Below are 23,985 nucleotides of genomic sequence, written 5' to 3'. Positions count from 1 at the left end.
CGTGATTAAAAAAAAAAAAAGTAGTCATTCACCAAAATCCATTCTTCTCATTGTCCATGGTGAGGGTTCAGTGGCGGATGCATGCTCAACAGTGGAGGACCAGGTTTCCCAACATTCCTTGTGTCAGGGGCAGCGGCCATATTGAAAAGTTCTCACTTGCATATTGTGAGAAGAGGATGAACCATCCCCAGGATGACATCTTAAGACACAGAGTATGGTGGGTGCACAGCCGAGTTCAGTCTGCTGAAGCCATCGCCAGGCGCAGGTGAAAGGGCTCCTGCACCGTGCCCTGTGCTCCCCACCTGCCTGGCATTGTGTGCAGAGCAGGAAAGCGTGGCTGTTACAAATGCATCCTGATTTGGGGGAGCAGCAGCCAACTACCTTCATATCAGTCTCTCTCTTTAAAAGGTGAGGTGAATCGGTGATTTTCCTGAAAAATTACAGGTATCCAGCTAAGATCTGAATGCCATCACCCTACCCAGGGCTCTGCAGTTTTCTCGTGGTGAACCCTTGATGGATTTGTTAGTTGCTTGAGAAATGGCTATGAGCAGATTGAGGTTAGGAAGACAGAATTTTCATCGGTTAAAGAGGAAGAGCTGATTGCTGTTGAAACTCATCGTCTTTGCTGTGCTTCTGTTTTGTGAATTTTTAATCTACTACTTAGTGATCTTCTGGTGTAATTGGCCTGAAGTGAAAACCATAGCCTATGGTGGTGAACAGGCCATGCATGAGCCTGTGCTCAAAGTCATGTCTTTGGCTGACACCCACTTGCTTGGGGAATTCCTAGGTCACTGGTTGGACAAATTGCGAAGGAAATGGCAGGTGGAGAGAGTCTTCCAGACAGCTCTGTGGTTGCTGCAGCCAGAAGTCGTCTTCATCCTGGAGGATGCCTTTGATGAAGGGAAGTGGGGCACCCCTGAGGCCTGGGCGGATGATGTGGAGCAGTTTCAGAAAATGTTCAGACACCCAAGTCATGTGCAACTGAAGGTAGTTGCTGGAAACCATGACACTGGCTTCCACTATGAGATGAACACATACGAGATAGAACAGATTGAGAAAGTGCTCATCTCTGAAAGGCTGTTTTCGCTGAATGCCTCTGAAAGGCATTCACTTTGTGATGGTCAACAGCATGGCACTGAAGGAGGACAGCTGTGGCATCTGTTCTGAAGCAGAAGCAGAGCTCATTGAAGTTTCTTACAGACTGAATTGCTCCCGAGAGCGTTATCCTCTGTATTGGAGAAGCAACGCTAACTGTTCTGGGGAAGATGTTGCTCCTCCGGAGGAAAAGAACATCCCATTAAAGGAGAACTATGATATGCTTTCTTGGGAGGCATCACAAAAGCTGCTGTGTTGGTTCCAGCTACACCTGGATCTCAGCGGCCACATGCACAGCACCTGCGAGGTGCACCACGGGGGACGAATCCCCGAGCTCAGCTTCCCGTCTTTCAGTTGGAGGAACAGAAACAACCCCAGTTTCACTATGGGTAGCATCACACCCACAGACTATGCCCTCTCCAGGTGCCACCTACCACGTGAGGACGTGGTTTTGATCATCTACTGTGGAGCGGTGGGCTTCCTTGTGGTTCTCACACTTACTCACTTTGAGCTTTTAGCCTCACCTTTTCTTTCTGGTTTGAACCTGCTCAGAAAGCATAAGACAACGTGAAAAGCAGGCAGCGTTTGCACTTAGTAATAAATATCAAAGCCCAAGAAATGGAACTTTGGACAGAGATCATGTTAGAATCAAGTGGATGATGAGACTAAATATAGGCCATCTCTCTGCACATCACAGACATTCTCAAATACTGAAACGGGTTACTGCAGAATAAATAGTAGATTGTACTGTTCTCATGCTATAAAAATGGAACAGGTACTCTACAACAACAAAAACAACAACAACAAAAGACACAGAGTGGTTCTTCCATGCTCCTTCTCCCCTTCTTGCTGGCTACAGAAATGATCAGATAGATTAGCAGACTCTAAAGTAAGACTCCTCAAACTACCTGTGTTGAAGAACATGATTTCCACCCAACTCCAATTCCCATCTATCATGGACCAAATTTTGGTCTACAACCTGTTCAATGAGCCGAGTCCACTGGTCATGTGCCTGGATGTCATGACAATGTCAAATCGTGGTAAAAGTTTCTGAAAGCGTATTATCCATGTCACAACTCAATTCATGGTGGACTTCTACCAAGCAGTTTGTGGACTGGTACTTGCCTATGGTCCACACTTAAGCAGCACTGCTCCCAGACATGCAGAGACAAGCTGAAAGGTACCAGAGTTCCTGATGGCTGCGTGGGGCAGAGTGATCTGCCAGCCTAGAATGTTCAAATCAGATGCTTACATCTGAGAAAAAGAAACGAAAAACCATATTCTTTACTGTATCTTAATATTGCTTTCTCCAGGAGATATGCTTTACCCTAATATAGATGGGTCATGCCATGCATTAAAAGGAAGAGTGGACTTTTGAACCAGGCAGAATAACCCTTGCTGTAGCCCAAGCTGTAGACACATTGGCTCTACTTGCTGGGACAATGCCACGCCTCCCCAGGACATTCCTGGGTGCTCATGGTGTGCCATACACTGAAGGATGACGCAAGGCCACCGATCCCCTGCCAACGGATCCCTCGCTGGATTCCTTTTCATCTGTAGGTTCTTGGTATGTCCGGGAATGATTTGGATCCAAGTAAATTCATGTTCTGAGGCTCAAAGAAAATCAAAGGTGTTGAAGTGCTTTGATCCGAAGGCTAGTAAGCAAAGTTTAGTTCATAAAACAGCTGGTGCTGAGAGAAGATTGAAGTAAGGATTTGAGGACCCCTGTAAGGTCTAAGAGATCCTAGGAGGGCAGTGAGCAGGGCCTACACTTGGAAATTAGACTGATGTGCTTCTGATGCCTAGAGTCACAAATTCCAGCTGAGTGCCTTTGGGTGAGTCACGTGGTGTCTTCTCTGTAAAGGAAGACTGTAATGATGACATTGCAGGAGTGGTATGAAGGTCTCCAAGAAGGTACAGAAAGACCTGCATGCAACTGGGTGGCAGCCAGGGCCCAGCAAGGAACAGATGGCACATTCAAACTGGGTGACTGGAGGAGAGAGAAATTAGGAGACCACTTACAAAGGTGCAGCAGGGATGGGGAGACTCACAAGACACAGCGTAGTACCTGGCTGGCAATGGTGCGTATGGGCGGAGGAGTGGGGGTAGCTGTTATAGCTGTTAGCCTGAAGGGCAAAAGAGAAAACAGTTGTCAGAATCCAGAACCCTCGCTCCATACAGGTAGCATGACGGGGAGGGTCATCCAATAGGAGTGGAGGTTGATGCCAGGAAATACACTGCCAACCCCTGGTGGTATCTCTACAGGGTATGAACTGGAGAATAAACCTGACTGTACTCCCTTCCCACCCTCCTAACTCTGGCTGCTTCTTCCCGCTGGCCAAACTCCAGTGGAAGGCAGAGGATAAGGGGGCCTTTCAGGCAGGCCAGCATCCCAGGCTCAGAAGAGGACGGAGAAGCAGGAAGGAGAATCCACGAAGGCCAATGACTGCATCCTGCCAACCCAGCATATAGAAGCTGCTCAACTTACAGGAGCACTTAAAAAAAATTTATAGTCTTTGGATGTAACTGCAAGTAAGGTCACATGCTTCCTCTGAGGCACCACTTAACTGAAAATTGGACCTTGCGAATGCGAGGCATGCAGGTCTGTTCTCACCTGAAGCAGAGAGGATGAGCAAACGGTTCTCTCTGTGCTGGCCTCTTGCCAGATCCTTTTCCACTTCTTTATTCCTCGTTCTCTGCTGTCCTTGCCTAGGAAACCACCATCTGGCTGCAACCCGCCTAAGGAAAGTATTGGTGAGTTGAGGACCTGGGGTATGTCCCCTGCTGCCTTAAGAGATGATTAGTGGCTGCTTGTCGGCAGATGTAGCTCAGTGGCATTTTAATATCCAAATGTCCCCCTGCCTCACGAGGGAGGCCACGGACTATTGAAGGTGTTTCACACAGAGAGCCCTGATTGCTGTGGCAATAATTTCCTTCAACAGCCATTAAACCACTTCTGAATGTGTTATTAAAAAAGAAAACCAAGAGAAAAGGGCAGGGGGTGGGTGTGGAGGGGGGCAGACATCCTTCCTATTTCCTGAAAAATATCAGCACTCACAGGGTGAGCTTTAACTAATCAGATGGGATTTTAATATCAGTGTGTTGGCAGCTATGAGTGCACTGTCAGTCCTGCCCAAGTATCGGCAGAGCCCGGCACCCACTGGGGCGATTTGTGCCTGGGCTGCTCACCAGCATTCTCTGGTCCAAGAGAGATGTTGTCTTAAGTCTTCGAGAGTAAATGAGTCTTCTCAGCTCAGGTCCCTTCCTTGGCAAAACATCCAGTTCTTTAGTCAGGGCCTGTGCCCCCCACCATAAACCACTTACCAAAAGGTGGCTGGAATATATGGGTGTCCCTATCCACTCACTCAGCAAATATATATTGGGGGGGGGTCTGTATTAGTCCATTCACACTTCTAATAAAGACATACCCAAGACTAGGTAATTTATAAAGGAAAAAGAGATTTAATGGACTCATAGTTCCACATGGCTGGGGAGGCCTCACAATCATGATGGAAGGCAAAGGAAGAGCAAAGGCACGTCTTACATCACGGCAGGCAAGAGAGAAGTGCCAAGCAAAGGAGAGGAAAACCGGCCGGGCACAGTGACCCACGCCTGTAATCCCAGCACTTTGGGAGGACAAGGGCGGATCCTGAGGTCAGGAGATCGAAACCATCCTGGCCAACATGGTGAAACCTCATCTCTACTAAAATACAAAAAATTAGCCGGGTGTGGCGGAGCACGCCTATGGTCCCAGCTACTCGGGAGGCTGAGGCAGGGGAATGGCTGGAACCTGGGAGGTGGAGATTGCAGTGAGTTGAGATTGCGCCACTGCACTCCAGCCTGGTGACAGAGTGAGACTCTGTCTAATTTTTTTAAAAAGGTGGGGGTAACCCCTTATAAAACCATCAGATCTCATGAGAACTCACTATCACGAGAAGAGCAGCATGGGGGTAACCGTCCCCATGATTCAATTACCTCCCACCACGTCTCTCCCACAACACGTGGGGATTATGGGAGCTACAATTCAAGATGAGATTTGGGTGGGGACACAGCCAAACCATATCAGGGCCTTTACAAGGCACAGCTAGATGCTTGGGCTGCAATAGGGATGGTCTGCAGAATATCAGTAGTTACGAGGGCTCCAGGAACAGCCAACCAGAACAGATGTAAGTCAAGGGGCTGAAACAGGTCCCGCTGGCCCCCAGTGAGCCAGTCACTAACCCTCTCTGTTAGTGGCTGGAGATTTCTGGGGCCTTGCTCAGCGCAGTGAGTGTTAATTGGTCTGGAAGTATTTCAGCATTTTACCAGTTGTCGTAGTCATACTGACATGTGCCAACTGAACAAAACATGCCATGTCTCCCCTATGGAGTTTACCTTCTTACGAGCATGGAGAAGCGGTCAGCTTTTTATTTTCCATCCTTGTCGTAGGGATGCTTTTAAAGTCTTACCGAAAAATAGGAAAAGCTCCATTTTCTGTGCTAGGCCTATGTAGGTTGTTTAAAAAATGATGAGACACAGGTTTCAGGCTATCAGGCACAGAGGTTGTTTGGAGCAACTTTTGATCTTCATTTACGGCAAGGCTGTGTGACATTTAACAGTGTCTGCACCCTTTCGGCTTAGAGGTTTTGTCTAGACAGCTGTCACAAGCATGCTCGCTCACACTCCCAGAGGAATGAGTGAAGAGGGGTTTGCCCACATATAAGGGACCGGGGACAAATGCCCCCAAAGGGAGATGTGTTCTGTCCCCTTTTGATACCTTCTTTAGCGAGGCAAAATGACGGCTATGATGATACCCCACCACCACTTCCTGACATCATCTGCCCCATGGAGGGGCTGGCTTTCCCTGACGGATCTCTCCCTGGATAGGAAGTTCATTCTCACAGCCACACGCAGAGCCTGATGGATTCTCACTTTGGAATAATGGTCACAGATTATGAGATCAGTTTTGTCCCTGGAAAGGAAGAACTGTCAAACAGTTTCTGTTAACATCCCTGGTCCATAAAAGGAGGTTTGCAAGCACTTTTTAGAGGTATCACTTGCTAATCAAACCTGGATTTCTAGGTTATTCTCTGTTCTGAGAATTGCTAATGCTACCAAGAAGGCAAAAATGTGGAGAAAATACGGGATGGAGTGGAGAAAACAGTCACCATTTATAAAGAGAGAGGCAGCAGCATCATTTTTCTTAAAAATTACCAAAGGGGAGAATGGATGCCACTGATGTTCTTCTGAGTTACTCTTGGATCAAATCTACCAGAAGTGTTCTTAAAATCTGTGTGTGACAACATGCTAGTAAAGAGGAAAGCAAGGGAGCTGTGGGCAAGACCACCAAATAAGAACAGCTCCAGCCTGTAGCTCCCAGCGAGATCCATGCAGAAAGTGGGTGATTTCTGCATTTCCAACTGAGGTACTGGCTCGTATCATTGAGACTGGTTAGACAGTGAGTGTAGCCCACAGATGGAGAGTCAAAGCAGGGTGGGGTGTTGTCTCACCTGGAAAGTGCAAAGGGTCAGGGAACTCCCTCCCCTAGCCAAGGGGAGCCGTGAGGAAATGTGCCCTGAGGCACAATGCCTTCCGGCCCAGATACTACACTTTTCCCACAGTCTTCACAACCCGTATACCAGGAGATTCCCTGGGGTGCCTATGCCACCAGGGCCCTGGGTTTCAAGCACAAAACTGGGCAGCCAGTTGGGCAGACACCAAGGTAGCTGCAGGAATTTTGTTTTGTTTTGTTTTGTTTTGTTTTGTTTTCTTCATAGCCCAGTGGTGCCTGGAATGCCAGTGAGACAGAACAGTTCACTCCCCTGGAAAGGGGACTAAAGCCAGGGAGCCAAGTGGTCTAGCTCAGCAGATCCCACACCACGGAGCTCAGCAAGCTACGATCCACTGGCTTGAAATTCTCTCTGCCAGCACAGCAGTCTGAAGTTGACCTGGGATACTAGAGCTTGGTGGGGGAAGGGGTGTTTGCCATTACTGAGGCTTGACTAGGCGGTTTTCCCCTCACAGTATAAACAAAGCCACTGGGAAGTTCAAACTGGGCTGAGCCCAATTCAGCTGGGCAAAGCTGCTGTAGCCAGACTGCCTCTCTAGAATCCTCCTCTCTGGTAAGGGTATCTCTGAAAGAAAGGCAGCAGTCCCAGTCGGGCTCATAGATCAGACTCCCATCTCCCTGGGACAGAGCAGCTGAGGGAAGGGGCGGCTGTGGGCACAGCTTCAGCAGACTTAAACATTCCTGCCTGCCGGCTCTGAGGAGAGCAGCAGATCTCCCAGCACAGCACTTGAACTCTGCTAAGGGACAGACTGCCTCTTTGAGTGGGTCCCTGATCCCTGTGCCACCTGATGGGGAGACACCTCCCAGCAGGGGTTGACAGACATGTCATACAGGAGAGCTCCGGCTGGCATCTTGTGGGTGCCCCTCTGGGATGAAGCTTCCAGAGGAATAAACAGGCAGCAATCTTTGCTGTTCTGCAGCCTCCACTGGTGATACCCAGGCAAACAGGGTCTGGAGTGGACCTCCAGCAAACTCCAGCAGACCTGCAGAGGAGGAGCCTGACTGTTAGAAGGAAAACTAACAAACAGAAAGGAATAGCATCAACATCAACAAAAAGGATGTCCACACAGAAACCCCATCCAAAGGTCACCAGCATCAAAGACCAAAGGTAGATAAATCCATGAAGATGAGGAAAAACCAGTCCAAAAAGGCTGAAAATTCCAAAACCCAGAAAGCCTCTTCTCCGCCAAAGGATCACAACTCCTTGCCAGCAAGGGAACAAAACTGGATGGAGAATGAGTTGATGAATTGACAGAAGTAGTCTTCAGAAGGTGGGCAATAACAAGCCCCTCTGAGCTAAAGGAGCATGGTCTAACCCAATGCAAGGAAGCTAAGAACCTTGAAAAAAGGTTAAAGGAATTGCTAACTAGAATAATCAGTTTAGAGAAGAACATAAATGACCTGATGGAGCTGAAAAACACAGCACAAGAACTTCATGAAGCATACACAAGTGTCAATAGCCAAACTGATCAAGTGAAAGAAAGGATATCAGAGATTGAAGGTCAACTTAATGAAATAAAGCACGAAGACAAGATTAGAGAAAAAAGAATGAAATGGAACAAACCCTCCAAGAAATATGGGACTATGTGAAAAGACCAAACCTATGTTGGATTGGTGTACCTGAAAGTGACGGGGAGAATGGAACCAAGTTAGGAAACACTCTTCAAGATATTATCCAGGAGAACTTCCCCAACCTAGCAAGTCAGGCCAACATTCAAATTCAGGAAATACAGAGAACACCACAAAGATACTCCTCGAGAAGAGCAACCCCAAGACACATAATCATCGGATTCACCAAGGTTGAAATGAAGGAAAAAACGTTAAGGGCAGCCGGAGAAAAAGGTCAGGTTATCCACAAAGGGAAGCCCATCAGACTAACAGCAGATCTTTGTGTAGAAACCCTACAAGCCAGAAAAGAGTGGGGGCCAATATTCAACATTCTTAAAGAAAAGAATTTTTAACCTGGAATTTCATATCCAGCCAAACTAAGCTTCATTAAGCCAAGGAGAAATAAAATCCTTTACAGACGAGCAAATGCTGAGAGATTTTGTCACCACCAGGCCTGCCTTACAAGAGCTCCTGAAGAAAGTACTAAATATGGAAAGGAAAAACCAGTACCAGTCACTGCAAAAACATACCAACTTGTAAAGACCCTCAATACTATGAAGAAACTGCATCAACTAATGGGCAAAATAACTAACTAGCATCATAATGACAAGATCAAATTCACACATAACAATATTAACCTTAAGTGTAAATGGGCTAAATGTCCCAATTGAAAGACACAGGCTGGCAAATTGGATAAAGAGCCAAGATCCATTGGTGTGCTGTATTCAGGAGACCAATCTCATGTGCAAAGACACACATAGGCTCAAAATAAAGGGATGGAGGAATATTTTCCAAGCAAATGGAAGGGGGAAAAAAAAAAAAAGCAGGGGTTGCAATCCTAGTCTCTAAAACAGACTTAAAACCTACAAAGATTTAAAAAGACAAAGAAGGGCATTACATAATGGTAAAGGGATCCATGCAACAAGAAGAGCTAACTATTCTAAATATATATGCACCCAAAACAGGAGCACCCAGATTCATAAAGCAAGTTCTTAGAGACCTATAAAGAGACTTAGACTTCCCCACAATAATAGTGGGAGACTGTAACACCTCACTGTCAATATTAGACAGATGAATGAGACAGAAAATTAACAAGGATATTCAGGACTTGAACTCAGCTCTGGACCAAGCAGACTTAATAGACATCTACAGAACTCTCCACCCAAAATCAACAGAATATACATTCTTCTCAGCACCACATAACACTTACTCTAAAATTGACCATACAATTGGAAGTAAAATACTCCTCAGCAAATGCAAAAGAATGGAAATCATAACAAACAGTCTCTCTGACCACAGGGCAATCAAATTAGAACTCAGGATTAAGAAACTCACTCAAAACCACACAACTACATGAAAACTGAACAACCTGCTCCTGAGTGACTACTGGGTAAATAAAGAAATTAAGGCAGAAATAAATAAGTTCTTTGAAACCAATGAAAACAAAGACACGATGTACCAGAATCTCTGAGACACAGCTAAAGCAGTGCTTCGAGGGAAGTTTATAGCACTAAGTTCCCACAGGAGAAAGCAGGAAAGATCTAAAATCGACACCCTGACATCACAATTAAAAGAACTAGAGAAGCAAGAGCAAACAAATTCAAAAGCTAACAGAACAAGAAATAACTAAGATCAGAGCAGAACTGAAGGAGAGAGAGACATGAAAAACCCAAAACCCTTCAAAAAAATCAATGAATCTGGGGGGGCTGGTGTTTTGAAAAGATTAACAAAATAGATAGACCACTAGCCAGAATAATAAAGAAGAAAATAGAGAAGAATAAAATAGATACAATAAAAAAAAGATAAAGAGAATATCACCACCGATCCCACAGAAATACAAACTACCATCAGAGAATACTATAAACACCTCTAGGCAAATAAACTAGAAAATCTAGAAGAACTGGATAAATTCTTGGACACATACACTCTCCCAAGACTAAACCAGGAAGAAGTAGAATCCCTGAATAGACCAATAACAAGTTCTGAAGTCGAGGCAGCAATTAATAGCCTAGCAACCAAAAAAAGTCCAGGACTGGACAGATTCACAGTTGAATTCTCTGAGAGGTACAAAGAGGAGCTGGTACCATTCCTTCTGAAAGTATTCCAAACAATAGAAAAGAGGTACTCTTCCCTAACTCATTTTGTGAGACCAGCATCATCCTGATACTAAAATCTGGCAGAGACATAGCAAAAAAAGAAAAGAAAATTTCAGGCCAATATCCCTGATGAACATCGATGCAAAAATCCTCAATAAAATACTGGCAAACCAAACCCAGCAGCACATCAAAAAGCTTATCCACCACAATCAAGTGGGATTCATCCCTGGGATGCAAGGCTGGTTCAACATACCAAATCAATAATCATAATCCATCACATAAACAGAACCAATGACAAAAACAACATGATTATCTCAACAGACACAGAAAAGGCCTTCAATAAAATTAAATACCCCTTCATGCTAAAAACACTCAATAAACTAGGTATTGATGGAACGTATCTCAAAATAATAAGAGCTGTTTATGACAAACTCACAGCTGATATCATACTGAATGGGCAAAAGCTGGAAGCATTCTCTTTGAAAACCAGCACAATACAAGGATGCCCTCTCTCACCACTCCTATTCAACATATTATTGGAAATTCTGGCCAGGGCAATCAGGCAAGAGAAAGAAATAAAGGGTATTCAAATAGGAAGAGAGGAAGTCAAATTGTCCCTGTTTGCAGATGACATTATTGTATAGTTAGAAAACCCCATTTTCTCAGCCCAAAATCTCCTTAAGCTGATAAGCAACTTCAGCAAAGTCTCAGGATAAAAAATTAATGTGCAAAAATCACAAGCATTCCTATATACCAATAATAGAGAGCCAAATCATGAGTGAATTCCCATTCACATTTTCTACAAAGAGGATAAAATACCTAGGAATACAACTTACAAGGGATGTGAAGGACCTTTTCAAGGAGAACTACAAACCACTGCTCAAGGAAATAAGAGAGGACACAAACAAATGAAAAAACATTCCATGCTCACGGATAGGAAGAATCAATATGATTAAAATGGTCATACTGCCCAAAGTAATTTACAGATTCAATGCTATCCTCATAAAGCTACCATTGACTTTCTTCACAGAATTAGAACAAACTACTTTAAATTTCGTATGTAACCAAAAAGCGCCTGTATAGCCAAGACAACTCTAAGCAAAAAGAACAAAGCTGGAGGCATCATGCTACCTGACTTCAAACTATAGTACAAGGCTACAGTAACCAAAACAGCATGGCACTGGTACCAAAACAGATATATAGACCAATGGAACAGAACAGAGACCTCAGAAATAACATCACACATCTACAATCATCTGATCTTTGACAAACCTGACAAAAACAAGCAATGGGGAAAGGATTCCCTATTTAATAAATGATGTTGGGAAAACTGGCTAGCCATATGCAGAAAACTGAAACTGGACCCCATTCTTACACCTTATACAAAAATTAACTCAAGATGGATTAAAGACTTAAATGTAAGACCTAAAACCATAAAAACTCTAGAAGAAAACCTAGGCAATACCATTCAGGACACAGGCATGGGCAAAGACTTCATGAATAAAACACCAAAAGCAATGGCAACAAAAGCCAAAATTGAGAAATGCGATCTAATTAAACTAAAAAGCTTCTGCATAGCAAAAGAAAGTATCATCAGAGTGAACAGGCAACCTACAGAATGGGAGAAAATTTTTGCAATCTATCCATCTGACAAAGGGCTAATATCCAGAATCTACAAAGAACTTAAACAAATTTACAAGAAAAAACAAACAATCCCATCAAAAAGTGGGTTAAAGATATGAACAGACACTTCTCAAAAGAAGACACTTATGCAGCCAACAAACATATGAAAAAAAGCTCATCATCACTGGTCATTAGAGAAATGCAAATCAAAACCACAATGAGATACCATCTCATGCCAGTTAGAATGGCAATCATTAAAAAATCAGGAAACAACAGATGCTGGATAGGATGTGGAGAAATAAGAACACTTTTACACTGTTGGTGGGAGTGTAAATGAGTTTAACCATTGTGAAAGACAGTGTGACCATTCCTCAAGGATCTAGAACTAGAAATACCATTTGACTCAGCAATCCCATTACTGGGTATATACCCAAAGGATTATAAATCATTCTACTATAAAGACACACGAACACGTATGTTTATTTCAGTACTGTTCAGAATAGCAAAGAATTAGAACTAACCCAAATGCCTATAAATGATCGACTGGATAAAGAAAATGTGGCACATACACACCTTAGAATACTATGCAGCCATAAAAAAGGATGAGTTTATGTCCTTTGCAGGGACATGGATGAAGCTGGAAACCATCATTCTCAGCAAACTAACACAGAAACAGAAAACCAAACACCGCATGTTCTCACTCATAAGTGGGAGTTGAACAATGAGAACACATGGATACAGGGAGGGGAACATCACACACTGGGGCCTGTTGCGGGGAGTGGCTAGGGGAGGGATAGCATTAGGAGAAATACCTAATGTAGATGACAGGTTGATGGGTGCAGCAAACCACCATGGCATATGTATGCCTATGTAACAAACTGCACATTCTGCACACATATCCCAGAACTTAAAAGTATAATTTTTTAAAAAAAGAGAAAAAAGCAAGTTGCAGAAGAGCAAATACAGTATGAGTCCATTTGCATAAAAGGGATATACAAATGCATATAAATGACCCAAGAAATACGTGCATGCACACACAACTGTCCAGAAAATGTTTCAGCGATTTCCTGCAGACTTCAGAGGCAGAGAAAGCTTTCCTGTCTTTGGGACAATGTGTATTATGAAACTGATCAAGTTTCCCTTTTTGCTTTCCCTGCTGAGAAGTTCACAACTAAATCTGTATTTTCATTGTAATAACAGCAGGCTCCACTTAGGCCAGTGTTTCTCATCCTTGGCTGCAAGTTAGAATCACTTAGCTTTTTAAAAATCCCAATGCCCAGGCCACACCCCATCCTAAGTCAGGATCTCTGAGGACTGGGACCGAGATGTCCATTTTAAAAGATCCCCGAGTAATTCCAATATGCAGCTGTGACTGAGAACCACTTCTCCAGACTATATCTGAATTCTGACTTTCCCTTGTTCATAAAACAAAATATCACTTTATTTACATTTTCCTTGAATCTGATTTTTACTTATGTGTAATTTTTCAATTTGATGTTGTGTATTTTTGTAAATTGCTTCAAGTCCTCTCTGAAATGAGGTCTGATGTAGACAAAAATGATAAACTTTTATTTAAACCACATGACAGTCAGACTGGAGCTACGTGCTTTCAGCTGGGGAGAATATTCTCGGAAGGCGGACAGACACTTCAGGGGAGGAGGGGGCACTAAGGTCCAATCGCGCACCTGGGCATGGGGCTGGGTCTGCCCAAAAGAAAAGCTCACGCCTCTAGCTGGAAGAAAGACAACCTCTGGACCAGCAGCTGCCCTGACACACACCCTGTTTGGTGGTGGGAGCAAGGCAGAGTGGAGAGTTCAAATTCTGTAAGAAATAAATTCCAGGAATGTATCTGTGTGTTTTCTTCCTGATTGTAAGTCCAGTGGACTGAGAGAAGACAGATCTGGCTTCCTCCTCAGGGGAATTTCTCTCACACATGTCGCTGAGATGGAGCTGATTGGGGTAATTACCTCCATTGGAATGATGGTTATTGTTTCCTGAGTGGCTGCCAGGTGGGCTGTCTTAGGGTAGGGGAGCAGAGGGGAATCATCCTTCCTTCCCACCCATGTTGACCCCTTTGGAATTTTCACCGTATATGTCTTCCCCTGGAGCTCTTTAGCCTGCCAATCACCTGTCATTGCCTTGAACCCCAGCTGAAATATCCAATGGAAGTAGGAATCGCAAGCAAAGCTTTAGGGCGGAAGAAGAATGGGGTGGGGGCTGTAATGGAATGGACCAGGGAGCATTTGAGAGCCATGCAACCTCGTACTAAAAGGAAAGGCTTGGAAAGTGAGGGTGGGCCAGGTGGGGACTTTGAGAGTAACAAGTGGGGCACTGGGAGAGAAGGTTCAGAGGAAAAATGATCCCCCAAAGGGAGATAATTCCACCAATAAAAAGGCTTGACTATTTTGAAATTTTGCCCGAGGGCATCAGCCTTCACCTGGCTCAGGTGGAACCTTTACGCTCAGAAACCTGGTACACATGCATCTGTGACCACAAGCCGAGCCGGCAAGGGCATGGTGGCAAATAGCCCATCAGCTGCCAGGAAAAGAGAAACAGGGCCACTTGGAAGCACTCGGGACTCTGCCCACATTGGCACAGCTCCCTGAGGGTCCCACCTTGGGTTAGGAGTGCCCTCTTCCCCCCTTGAAGTACAGCTCCCCCTTGGTATCCAGCTCTCAGAGATCGAAGTCCTGGGCAGAAACTTCCAGAGGCACCTGAAGGAAATCAAGACTCAGACTAGTGGGAGCAGAAGATTCTGGAATCTATGGAGCTGATGTTAGCCACCTCATGGCCCTGGAGACTATACAAGAGAACTTAAAAATAGAATTTGCTAAAATCGCTTGAGTCTCTGGGTGTTTAGTAACCATGCCTGGCAGTCTATACCCAAGGCAGACTGGCTGTGGGGAAAGGCATTGTTAAAATAAAATCATTAGCTTAATAGGCTTGATGAAAAGGATAGTGAGATGGGAATTTCCTTTTGCAATATGTTCTCCACTCAAAGCAATCCCTGAAACCAGTAGGACGCAGTAATTACTGACTAAAAATGCTCCAATATCTCTCACTTTGTTTACGTTTTCTTATGGATCTAATAAACATTAACTCTGAAAACTGCTTGAAGTCCCAGAATTTTCAGTGTCAGATGAGACTAAATGTCACCTAGCACTCGAATCGTTTCTTTCCTGATGTATTGTATCATTTGTTTTGTTCCCCAGTGACTACCTGCATACATATGTACACACATGCAAGCACACACATGCACACCATGTACATGTTGTGCCATCTTCCAAGCAAAAGAAATGGCAGCAAATGAACTGAAAGCATGGAGTAGTGAAGCCAGTTACCAGGCCAAGGACTCAGTGATATAACATACTGAAAGCCAAGAATAAGAACGCAACCCAAGAAAAATGTGCTCAAGCACAAAGGACCAGGACTAGGTGAAATCCACTGCAGAAGAACATTGAAAACAAGTCCTTCCAAATCAAAGAGGGCCAGAAATTTTTCATCTGTCTCTCTCTTCCCACCCCTCCAACAAGAGATGGAGTTTAGACCGGGCGTAGTGGCTCATACGTGTAATCCCAACACTTTGGGAGGCCAAAGCAGGAAGATTACTTGAGGTCAGGAGTTCAAGACCAGCCTGGCCAACATGGTGAAACCCCATCTCTACTAAAAATATAAAAATTAACCGGGCATGATGGCACTCACCTGTAATCCCAGCTACCCAGGAGTCTGAGGTGTGAGAATTGTTTGAACCTGGGAGGTGGAGGCTGCAGCGAGCCGAGATGGTGCCTCTGCACTCCAGCCTGGGCGACAGAGCTAGACTCCGTCTCATAAAAAAAGAGATGGAGTTTATTGACCCTCTTCTGACTGGCCCTGGCATAGCATTAGCCAAGTAAAGTGGCAGTGCACCGTTGCTGACCCTGAGCCCGAGACTTCAGTGGGTCTGGCAGTGTCTTAGTTCCAGATGCTACAACAAAATGCTATGAACTGGGTGGCTTTTAAACAACAGAAATGTATCACTCATAGTTATGGGGGCTTAGTATCCAAGATCAAGGCACCAGCAGATTTGGTATCTGGTGGGAACTTTCCAGTTCCTAGATGACACCTTCTTTTCTTTTCTTTTTTTTTTTCTCGAGACGGAGTCTCGCTCTGTCGCCCAGGCTGGAGTGCAGTGGCGCGATCTTGGCTCCCTGAAAGCTCCGCCTCCCGGGTTCACGCCATTCTCCTGCTTCAGCCTCCTGAGTAGCTGGGACTACAGGTGCCTGCCACCACGCCTGGCTAATTTTGTGTATTTTTAGTAGAGATGGCGTTTCACCGTGTTAGCCAGGATGGTCTCAATCTCCTGACCTCATGATCTGCCCACCTTGGCCTCCCAAGGTGCTGGGATTACAGGCATGAGCCACTGTGCCCGGCTCTAGATGACACCTTCTTGCTGTGTCCTCGCATGGTAGAAACTACAGACAAGTTCCCTCTGGCCTCTTTTACAAAGACGCTAATCACATTCATGAGGGTTCCGCACTCAGCCCTAATCATCTGCCAAGGACCATGTCTCCTAGTACTGTCACACTGTGGATTAGGTTTCAAAATAGGAATTTTGGGGAGACACAAACATTCAGACCATACAGGCAGCTCTCCTTTCTGCTTTTTGGGAGCCCTGAATGCCAGGTGGAAAGTCCAGCTTTCCTGCTGGAGAGGCCCAGTGGGAAGGAGAGGACTCAACACTCTGTAGAGAGGGAGGGGCTCCCAGCATTTCAGTGCTGAGCCCCCAGACGACCCTACCCCCAGCTGCCATCTGGCTACAAACACATAAGAGATTATAAATACAACCAGCGGAAAAGCTGTCTGGTCAACCTCCAGAATGGAGAGGGCTAAACATGAGTGTTATTGTTTTAAGCTGCTAAATGTTGGGCTGGTCTGTTATGCAGAAAGAAATAAACAAAACACTGCTCAAGCAGAAACAGGGCACAATTTCTGTATTAATCTCTTCTCACAAGTCTATTAAAAGCAATGGCAAAAACCACAACTACTTTTGCAGCAACCTAATATAAAGAAATACCTGAAACTGGGTCATTTATAAAGAAAAGATGTTTGTTTGGCTCATGGTTCCGCAGGCTGCATAGGAAACAGGGTGCCGGCATCTGTTTGGCTTTTGAGGTGGTCTCAGGAAACTTACAATCATGGCAGAAGGTGAAGAGGGAGCTGGCACTTCACATGGCCAGAGCAGGAGGAAGACAGAGAGGCAGGGTTGGTGCCACACACTTTTAAACCACCAGATCTTATGAGAACTCACGATCACTACAACAGCACCAAGGGAGATAGTGTTAAACCGTGAGAAACCACACCCATGATCCAATCACCTCCCACCAGGCCCCACCTCCAGCACTGGGGATTACAATTCAGCATGAGATTTGGGTGGGGACCTAGATCCAAATCATACCACTTTCTAAGAGCTGGTTTCCAACCCCTGTCCAGCCCGCTGCATGCTCTGATATTGACCACACCCACCTTGGTTTTCCAGGTGTTGCCTTTTCTCAGGTAATGGAATTAGCAGCCGTGAAAGAGGAGTCAAGGCCCAGGAGGAGGGGCATCTTTTTCAAAACTGCTGGCTTTTTGGATTAACTGGGTGGCATATCCCCCAAACGACTGCAGACCACCTGTGTGGGTGGGTGGTCAAATGCAGGGGGTGGGCAGGCAGAGCAGAAACAGATGAGTCCTGGGAAAGAAGGTGAGAGGGGAACTCTGTCAAGCAGGCGAAATGAAAATGCCAGATTCCAAGCAAATAGACCCAAGGAGAGTCTGGGAAGATGGGTGATTGTTTTACCGGCTTTACAACATCATTTTGCTGTCTGATATCTCAAAACAGAATTGTGCAACCCTAACATCAGTTCCTCCTCTGAGGGAAGGAGGCTAAAGTTTTTGGAGCGGGGACTGAGGGAGAGCATGGGGCCAGGTGCTGTCCTGCACATGTCTACGGGGCAGAGGCTGGACCACCTGGGCTGGCTCTTGATTGCTTGAAATCCTTAAGTTCTAGTTCAACTCATCAGTTTGAGCCTTGAGTCTTGTTTTATATCCATTTTAATTAGAAATATGTGATTTTTTTTATTTCATTTTTTCAACTTTATTTCAACTTCAATACTTTTTAGTTCAAGACCGAAAAAAATATGTCAAAAATAATATGAGGACATCTTAGGGTGGAAGAATCTACTTGTGGTAGAAATGGAAATACAGCAACATAAATGTTTGAACAAGTACATTTTCCCCCTTCAAATATGAACACACCAAGAGGCACTTAAAAGGTCTTTTCTCCTTGATTTTCTCATTCACATTTCACCTGACATCTGAGCAGCTTCTACATAAGATCACAGTAAACCGTTCCCTTCTTATTTAATAAGTCAGGATTTAAGGCATCAGTTGTATTTGAATACACCAAAAGCTTGCAGAGAGACAGCAGAGAGAGAGAGAGAAAGAGAGAGTGACTTTTAAGTACTTGGTTATTGTTGGTTTACGGAAGAAATCAGCTCCTGTCACTCATGAGGTACATAAAGGTGATTCGAAGGAAATGTTCATAAGGGATGGCCTGTTGTTTTCCGTGTCTACTGAGAAAGACTTAAAGTGCTGACAGATGAAAGGACTTCTAGTCTCTGAGAATTGTTAAGCACCAGAACCAGCCTGAGCAGTGATGAAATGCTTTTGCATATGTGTATGTTTTCTAGAATGGTTTAGGCATGGCAATATTTGAAGACAAGAAGTAAGTCCCAGTTTTGTTATTCCTGCTACACTTATTAATGAGTCATGATTCATTCATTTTTTAAAAGGAGCTATAAATAAAGCCAGGGCATAGTTCCAACACAGTTTAGATTGAAAGATTTTTTGCAGGTTTGTTTTTTGTAAGTCACTGCAGGAATTAATAAAATACTCTGTATACACTTGAGCTCATATATTGATAATGCCTCCCATTGTGTCTCCTCCTCAGGATCTCTCTAACTTTAAATATTCTGCCTTTAGAAGATTAGAAGACAGTATGATTAGCATTAAAAATATATCTATGTATACAGCTACACACACAATATTTAAACATATGGAGCACAAAGTTAGGATGGGAACACAATAGATTGCCCTGTTTTATTCCACCCCTTTCCATTCTTGTCAAGGTTCACTGAAGAAGAGTCCTTCTTTTGTCTCCCAAGGCCATGTTGCTTTTGGCCAATTGAATATGGACAGTGAAAACATACACCAAATCCAAATAGAGATTTTAACTGTGTACATGGATTGGCTTGATCATTTGCACTACTGTCCAGCACCAGGAGAAGAATCCACCCCAGGTAGTTACTGATCTCTTAGCCTAGGTCATGGCAAAAGATCTATGTCAGGTCTGGACCAGACCTGAAGCCCAAAGTCAAGCCACCACAGCCAACTCACAAAACTTTGAGTGAGAAATAAACATTGTTGTTGCAAGTCATCAAGATTTGGGGGGATGTTTGTTACACAGCATTAACTCAGCAATAGCTGACCCATATAAGAGCTTATAGATGATTTTAAAGGTCCATTTTTTGTGTGTGTATTTGTATTTCCATTTTTTCTACAATGAACAAATGTTATTTAATTTATTCAATCAATAATTATGTGGTGAGAACCTACTGTGTGCCTGCTCCTGTGCTAGACATTGGGAACAAGGTAGTCAGAAAAACAATTTATATACCTGCTGTCATGAAACACAGAGTCTAACGAGGCAGAGAGGCTTTCATGTACACACAAATGTAAAACTGCACACATGTTGTGTTACAGATGGGGAGTTTGTGGGGCTAGAAGTGTATAGAAAACAGAAATGCAGCTTAGGCAGAAATATCTGGAAAGGCTCTACTGAGAATGTAATGACTGGGCTGAGATTTGGAGAATGAATAGGAGTTAACCAGGTAAAATTGTGTAATAAAAAGTAATTTTTAGGAATAATAGCTTTGTTTTTATTTTTCAGGTTTTGCCTGCCTGTCATAACCTGGACAAGTTATATTTAGCCTGAGGATCAAGTTACCATTGAACTTGATATTAACGGCCTCTCTATATAGCTGGAACACCTAGCTGTCCACCTCAATCCACAGTTGCCCTCCCATAGTATGAGGCCATTGTTGAGAAGTGGCTGTCCAACCAGGGACTCATTTCCCAGACCCCCTTATGTCCAGGTGCCATTGTTCTTGCCAATAGGGTCAAGCCCCAGTCATGGGTATTATTTCTGGGATAGGTTTGTTAAGAAGCAGGTATGCCTGCTCCACACAGACCTTTTTCCCTTCCATCAGCAGGTGAAACTGACAACAATGAGTTATTCTTGTGGAGCCAGAGAGGGAAGAGGGCCGGAACCCTGAATGACCACGTGGAGGAAAGCTGTCCACCAACCAAAAATGCCTGCCTTGGAACACCCATTCATTGCTGTGGGGGCAAGAAATAAACTAGCATGTCAAGCTACTGAAATCTGGAGACCTATTTGTTATGGCAGCTGTGTTATCCTGATTAATAGAACATATATTTCAAAAATGGATTCAGTGCCTTCTTGGCTCACACATGGACATAGCCAGCCTTCTAACTGGGTGGAATATTTCCTTTGTGTGGATTGAATTTTGGGTTCAATTTTCTTTCTCCCCATCTGGTAGGAAGGATGCTTATTGTGTGGATGCCACATATCACTACTGATTGGTGAATTTGGTGGAATGGATTGTTTTTATATACCCTTAATTTTGTTTGCTTCTTTAAGTTCATGAATTCTTATGGGTGATGCTGACATTTTTGGCATGAGAAATGTTTTATACAAATCAGAGATGCTCTGTTGCAACTCAAAACACATTTGGCTTGAAAGTAATACCATACTCACTCACATAAATCTAAAAGGCCATGTTTGTGAGGGTGGGGGGTCACGTGGAGGAGCCTGATTTGGGAGGCAGTGGGGAGCCATTGGGAGTTCTCCAGAAGGACAGTGATAGGACTAAAGAGATATTTTAGGAAGATGAATCTGATATACCAGACAGGAAAAAATGAGAAAGAAAATAGCTCAGGGACATAGGGACAAACTTGCAACAATCCAGCCATGAAATAAAGAGGACTGGTCTGGGATGGCGCCAGTAGAAATGAAGAGAAACAGGTGAATAAACGAGGCTGAAGAAATGAAACAGCAAAACTTGACCACTGTTCACAGCTCATCAACTGCTCTTTTCAAACCTCAGAGTTTCCATGTACTAGTTTATTCATATGACTCTATCAGCCCATCATCCTTGCAAAAGTAACAATACTGATGGGACTATTAAAGGTATGGTGTTGTTTTTAAAAGAATGATCATAAGTAAAAAGGAATAATTGCTCCAACATACAGAAATAAGACAAATGAATAATTTTTCCAAAATCATCTGCAGTAGCTGACTGCTCCCTAGGGAGGAAAGGATTGCACATCTTAATTGGAGGGGAAATGACTTAAACACATTTTTATGCTGGAAAAAGAAAAAAAATGCCAAAGGCTAGGAGATGAGCACGAGAGGAAAGAGCCAGAAAATGGTTTTTTTTTTTTTTTTGAGGCAGTGGAAAGTTACTTCTATGTATGTTTTGCTAGAGTAATGGTCGGGCTGCCGGGGTTGAATCCTGCTGTGGGATTTTAGGCAACTCAATTAACTCACTTGTGTTCAATTTGCTCATCTGTAAAATGGAGTTGGAAACAGCAATTCCTATGCCATTAGGTTGTTGGGAGTATTAAGTAAGGAAATTCAATAAAGCACTTACCATGGAGCCAGGTACAAATTAATTACTCTGTAAATATTAGTTCTTCTTCTTCTTCTTCTTATTATTATTATTATTTTTTTTTTTTTTTGAGACGGAGTCTCGCTCTGTCGCCCAGGCTGGAGTGCAGTGGCCGGATCTCAGCTCACTGCAAGCTCCGCCTCCCGGGTTCACGCCATTCTCCTGCCTCAGCCTCCCGAGTAGCTGGGACTGCAGGCGCCCGCCACCGCGCCCGGCTAGTTTTTTGTATTTTTTAGTAGAGACGGGGTTTCACCGTGTTAGCCAGGATGGTCTCGATCTCCTGACCTCGTGATCCGCCCGTCTCGGCCTCCCAAAGTGCTGGGATTACAGGCTTGAGCCACCGCGCCCGGCCTCTTCTTATTATTACTAAATTGCAAACAGAGGCAAGGTCTCCATGAAAAAAAAAGTGAAGTTACCCAACAGCCGGCCTTTGGTGGGCAAAATGAAGTAGACATTTTTGTAGGACAGGGGTTATCAAACTGCAACCCACAGGCCAAGTCCAGCCTGCCCACTGCCTATATTTGTAAATAGCTTTATTAGAACACAGTTGCATTCCTTTGTTTGTATTATCTGTGTCTGCTTTTGTGCTAAAACGGCAGAGTTGAGTAGTATGACAGAGATCATCTGGCCTGCAAAGCCCGAAATATTTACTAAGGAAGCACTGCATTAGTTTGCTAGGACTGTCATAACAAAGTCTCACAGACTGAGTGGGTTAAATAACAGAAATTTATCTTCTCACAGTTCTGGAGGCTGGAAGTCCAAGATCAAGGTGTTGGCAGGGTTGCTTCCTTCTGAGGGCTGTGAGGGAGAACCTACGTCAAGCCTCTGTCCCAGCTGCTGGTGGTTTCCTGGTAATTTTTGGCATTCCTTGGCTTATAAAAGTACGGCCCTGACCTCTGCCTTCATCTTCACATGACGTTTTCCCTGTGTGCTGTCTGTCCAAATTTCCCCTTTTATCAGGACACCAGTCATATAGGCTTAGGGACCCTCCTTACTCCAGAATGACCTCATTTTAACAAGTTAAGTGTAGCATGACCTTGTTCCCAAATTAAGTCATATTCTGAGGTACTGAGGGTTAGGACTTCAACATATGAATTTTAGAGGGCTACAACTCAACCCACAACAGATCCTTTACAGAAAAAAGTTTGCCAACTCCTGCTGTGGAGAAATTGTACAGCATTGTTTCTCATCTTCTGAGCTGGGTTTGACCCCAAGGTACAGAAATCGAACTTGGAGAGGTTGTCTGGCTGCTGGTAGGTGGGGATGCTAAGCTTTGGAGCTGGGCAGTTGGACTCTTTAGCCTCTATGTTCACACAGGCAGATGTTATGCTGAACAAGATCATGCCATTTCCTGTTCAGAAACTTCCAGTGGCTCTCCTTGCATCTGAGCAAATCCCAGTTCCTCACCATGGCCTACGAGGTTCTAGGCGTGATCTCATCCCGACCTTCCTCCTTGACCTTGTCCTTGCCTCCTGCCAGTCTCCTCTGCCCAACAGGCTGCAGAATCAGGCCCGCTTTCTGTTTCTGAAATTCACATACTCCTCCTTACCTTGAGGCCCATGCCCAGCTCCTCCCTAATCTGTAATATTCTTCTCACTGGCTGCTTCTCATCACTTAGATCTCATCTTAAGATCAGCCTCTTAGAGAGGTTTTCCCAACTCCCCTAGTCCAAGGTATGCTCTCCCATCATCCCTATCTCATCACATTATGTTCATTCTGTTGGAGTGCTTATTTCTGTCTGATCCTCTCTCATCTATTTGTTTGCTTATTGTCAATTTCCCTGCCAGAGTGTAAGTGTAAGCCCCAGGAGAAGGAACCTTGTTGGTCTTACTCTCCACAGTATCTGCAGCATCTAGAACAGTTCCTGCATCTAGTAGGAGCTCCAAAAATATTTGTGCTTTGCTGAATGACCAAGACAGGGACCAATGGTTAAAACATTTAATGAATTACTCCAAAAACAAACTCTGTCTCCTCAGAGGAGTTCATTCAATGAAATAGTTTTCCTCCTGTGGTTACATTTGATTAAGAAATATGTTTTCACAATTATGCCTGAATTTTTCCAATATGTATTTCACATCAGACAACTAGATTCTAGGAAAATGTAAAGTTTCTAATCAAGGGGAAAAAAACCAAACATGTTTAAAATCATCTCTGGAAGAAGTACAACCCTAAATGCAAGTCATGATTTTATGTCTGGTCTTCTCTGCTACTAATTAGCTTCTTTTCTCCTCTTAAAGTCACAGTG

The 23,985-nt window shown here is 44.1% G+C and overlaps 1 pseudogene; it reads left to right on the top strand.

Annotated features, from left to right (window-relative positions):
• The first annotated feature begins 537 nt into the window (after window positions 1-537).
• On the top strand, window positions 538-1,666 carry LOC112628417 (annotated as a pseudogene).
• Window positions 1,667-23,985: the final 22,319 nt, after the last annotated feature.

The sequence above is a fragment of the Theropithecus gelada genome, chromosome 7b, assembly GCF_003255815.1.
Source record: "Theropithecus gelada isolate Dixy chromosome 7b, Tgel_1.0, whole genome shotgun sequence".
In the NCBI taxonomy this organism is placed as follows: domain Eukaryota; kingdom Metazoa; phylum Chordata; class Mammalia; order Primates; family Cercopithecidae; genus Theropithecus; species Theropithecus gelada.
Note: the sequence above shows the minus strand (reverse complement) of the source record. Positions and strands in the feature narration are given on the sequence as shown.